We start from the raw sequence: 4,547 nt of genomic DNA, 5'->3' as shown, positions 1-4,547 counted from the left end.
CTTGTTGTTGTTTGTTGTTCTTGGCTGCCTGTTTCATCTTGTTTTGTGTTGTTCTTGGCTGCCCCTTTAGTCTTTTTTAATGGGTTTTTTTCAGCATGGCTGCCTGTTTAGTCTAAATTTTGTTTTGTTGTCCTTGGCTGCCCCATTTAGTCTTGTTTATTGTCCCTGGCTGCCTGTTTAGTCTTGTTGGTGTTTGTTGTTCTTGGCTTCCCTTTTAGTCTTGTTGTTGTCTGTTGTCTTTGGCTGCCTGTTTAGTCTTGTTGGTGTTTGTTGTCCTTGGCTGCCCGTTTAGTCTTGTTGTTGTTTGTTGTTCTTGGCTGCCTGTTTCATCTTGTTTTGTGTTGTTCTTGGCTGCCCCTTTAGTCTTTTTTAATGGGTTTTTTTCAGCATGGCTGCCTGTTTAGTCTAAATTTTGTTTTGTTGTCCTTGGCTGCCCCATTTAGTCTTGTTTGTTGTCCCAGGCTGCCCGTTTAGTCTTGTTTGTTGTCCTTGGCTGCTCATTTAGTATCACTCTATTTTGTCTATGGCTGCCCGTTTAGTCTTGTTGGTGTTTGTTGTTCTTGGCTGCTCGTTTAGTCTTCTTGGTGTTTGTTCTCCGATGCTGCCCGTTTAGTCTTGTTGTTGTCTGTTGTCCTTGGCTGCCTGTTTAGTCTTGTTTGTTGTCCCTGGATGCCCGTTTGGTCTTGTTTGTTGTCCTTGGCTGCTCATTTAGTATCACTCTATTTTGTCTATGGATGCCCGTTTAGTCTTGTTGGTGTTTGTTGTTCTTGGCTGCCCGTTTAGTCTTGTTGGTGTTTGTTGTCCTTGGTTGCCTGTTTAGTCTTCTTGTTGTCTGTTGTCCTTGGCTGCCTCTTTAGTCTTGTTGTTGTCTGTTGTCTTTGGCTGTCTGTTTAGTTTTGTTGTTGTCTGTTGTCCTTGGCTGCCCGTTTAGTCTTTTGAATGTTTATTTTCGTACATGGCTGCCTGTTTAGTGTCACTTTTGTTTAGTTTTTTTGCTCATTTTTGCCTGTTGTTATTGTGTTCTTCATGTTTGCACGCTGCTTCGTGTTGCTTTGTTGTACTTGTCCGCCCGTCTAGTGTTAATCCTGCCTACCCGTTTAGTGCCGTCGTTGTTTGATGTTTGAGCCCAGCGTTCGGATGGCAGGGTTGAAAGGTCACATGTTTGACGGGGAGGACAAAGGAAGTCCAATGAAAGAATGGTCATGTGACTTTTCCACGCGTTGAAAAAGTTGAGTTTTGTGTTTTTGTTTCCAACGTCAGCCGGATCTTGCCCGCTGGAAATGAAGTGGACAGATGAGACGTGGAAATAGATTTGTTATAAATAGACGCCATCATGTTCTTAGCGCGGATGGTTTCGCGTGTCAGGTGTTTATGTGCCGACAAGGCGTCACCTCAGGAGACTTTGGCGCTACGTCGGGATGCCATACTTGGACGCATTGTGTCGTTGGGCCATGCTAGCATGCTAACATGCTAGCGCACGTGTGTGAGGTCTGAGTTTGTGCGGACGGATATCTGTTTGAAGGTGTGTGTGTGTGTGTGTGTGTGTGTTTTTTTGCCCTCTGAGGACAAGCTTAGAATGAGAAGTGCTGACCTTGCACTTGGAGAAGAACATTCAATGTGGAGAAGACACTTGGTGACCTCCAGCTGCTCACACACGCACACACACACACACACACACACATACACACACACACACACAAACACACACGCGCACACACACACACACACACATACTGGTTATCATTTAGAATGGGGACCATTTAAATCTCTGGATTGATGAAGTAATGTGCTGATCATTCTTACTGGGGACCCTGGGGAGAAAGAGTTAATATGGTTCATTTATACGTGACTACCGAGGACCATTAATTAAAAAAAAAAAAGTTCAAATTAAATATGACATGATCCTCAGAATACAGAATGGATCTGACTATCATTTAAAAAGGTTTCCCTTTAGGGGACCTGTTTTTTTGTCCCCATACCGTCAGAGGTCCCCTAAAGGTGACTGTGTAAACAGAGTGATGTCCCCATTAAGTAATCATTGCCAGAACACACACACACAAACATACACACACACACACACACACACACACACACACACATTCTGGTTATCATTTGAAATGGGGACCAAGTCTTTAAATCTCTGGATTGATGAAGTAATGTGCTGATCATTCTTACTGTGGACCCTGGGGACCAAATTTAAATAATTTTGCATAATTCACACAAATTTGTACGTGACTACTGAGGAAGTTCAAATGAAATATGAATATGTGTTGGGTTAGTTACTGAAAACCAGTAACTAGTTACAGTTACTAGTTACTTTATTTCAAAAGTAACTCAGTTACTAATTTAGTTACTTACACCAAAAAGTAATGCGTTAATGTGAAAAGTAACTATTTAGTTACTTCTTTTTTTTCTTCTTTTTTTTTTTAAGGCTCCCATTAATGCCCTTTTAGCCTTCATTTCAGTACTGTTATTGCACTGGAGAATAATACAATGTGTTGATCAACTTGACATGCATTTGCATCACTGAACTCTGCTAAGCAATGTGGTCTACATACAACACACAAAGACAAAGATATGTTTCAAAGGGCCAATTTATTTCAGGCCAGAACAAATTGACAAAACTATTTTAAATAGTTGCAACATAATGGCACTTTAACTTTAACTTTAAGTAGATAGGATCTTTGATCCAAGACACAACTTACATTTAATTAAAATGTTATTTTCTTTGTGCTCGACAAACGAAAAGTATTGAGAATGTCTCCATGTTAAGAAACTCGACTTCTGGCTTCGCCATGATGTCTTGTTAGTTGTTATGAGAGTAGCGTATGTGTGTGTGTGTGTGTGTGTGTGTGTGTGGCCCTTTAAGATATGACAGCATGTGAGGTGAGTGACGTCAGTGAGTGAGAGGGCGAGAGAGGTGAGGGAACGGTGACAGTGAGTGCGTGCAGGTGCTCTAGCTTGGTAGTTGGCTGCGTCCAATAAAGTCACAAAGTTGCAACAAACCGCTGGCCTCGTCATTCACCTTCCGCTGTAAAGAACCACTTCCGGGTAAAGTGAAGGTTGTTAGCCCCGAAGTACATAGGCCCTGGAGGAACGTCTCCCCTGCGCTCCACCCCCACCCACAGAAGGCATGTCTCTTCCTTTCCTTGAGACACAGAAGGACGACACCGCAGCGCTCCAATAAAACACACTCAGATCTTCTGTTTCTAGCCGATACTACATAAAAAATAATGCAGTAACGCATCTTGTAGTAATGGTAACTGAGTTACTGAATATAAAAAATAACCCCTTAGATTACTAGTTACCGTCAAAACTAACGGCGTTTCAGTTAGTCCCAACACTGAATATGACATGATCCTCAGAATACAGCACTACAGCTGTCCTCTTATAGGAAGTTTCACATTTAAGGTTGTGGTGAAGAAGGAGCTGAGCCGGAAGGCAAAGCTCTCGATTTACCGGTCGATCTACGTTCCCATCCTCACCTATGGTCATGAGCTTTGGGTCATGACCGAAAGGACAAGATCACGGGTACAAGCGGCCGAAATGAGTTTCCTCCGCCGAGTGGCGGGGCTCTCCCTTAGAGATATGGTGAGAAGCTCTGTCATTTGGGGGGAGCTCAAAGTAAAGCCGCTGCTCCTCCACATCGAGAGGAGCCAGATGAGGTGGTTCGGGCATCTGGTCAGGATGCCACCCGAACGCCTCCCTAGGAAGGTGTTTCGGGCACGTCCGACCGGTAGGAGGCCACAGGGAAGACCCAGGACACGCTAGGAAGACTATCTCTCCCGGCTGGCCTGGGAACGTCTCGGGATCCCCCGGGAGGAGCTGGACGAAGTGGCTTGGGAGAGGGAAGTCTGGGCTTCCCTGCTTAAGCTGCTGCCCCCGCGACCCGACTTCGGATAAGCGGAAGAAGATGGATGGATGGATGGTAATAATGTTTTATAATCATGCTGTATGAAAATGTCATCCCAAGGAACACTAAACCAGAACTAAACCTCACACTCAAACTAACCAGTAAACATGTTTTATGGGCCAAAACTTAAAAATCACTTAGGCATCTTCAGAATGGATCTGACTATCATTTAAAACGGTTTCCCTTTAGGGGACCTGTTTTTTTTGTCCCCATACCGTCAGAGGTCCCCTAAAGGTGATGATGTCCCCATTAAGTAAGCATTGCCAGAGCACGCACACACACATGATGGCCGCTCACTCTACGCTAAGACGAGACAGGGTTAGGTTTAGGGTTAAGGTTAGGGTTAGGGTTAGAGTTGCTGCCATCTAAGCGCCGTCTTTTTCATGGACGCCCCTGCTTATTTCAGCAAGACAATGCCAAGCCACATTCAGCACGTGTTACAACAGCATGGCTTCGTAAAAAAAGACTGCGGGTACTTTCCTGGCCCGCCTGCAGTCCAGACCTGTCTCCCATCGAAAATGTGTGGCGCATTATGAAGCGTAAAATACGACAGCGGAGACCCCCGGACTGTTGAACGACTGAAGCTCTACATAAAACAAGAATGGGAAAGAATTCCACTTTCAAAGCTTCAACA

The sequence above is a fragment of the Nerophis lumbriciformis genome, linkage group LG13 (assembly GCF_033978685.3).
Source record: "Nerophis lumbriciformis linkage group LG13, RoL_Nlum_v2.1, whole genome shotgun sequence".
NCBI lineage: Eukaryota > Metazoa > Chordata > Actinopteri > Syngnathiformes > Syngnathidae > Nerophis > Nerophis lumbriciformis.
The sequence above is the reverse complement of the archived record's forward strand: the minus strand, read 5'-3'. Positions refer to the sequence as shown.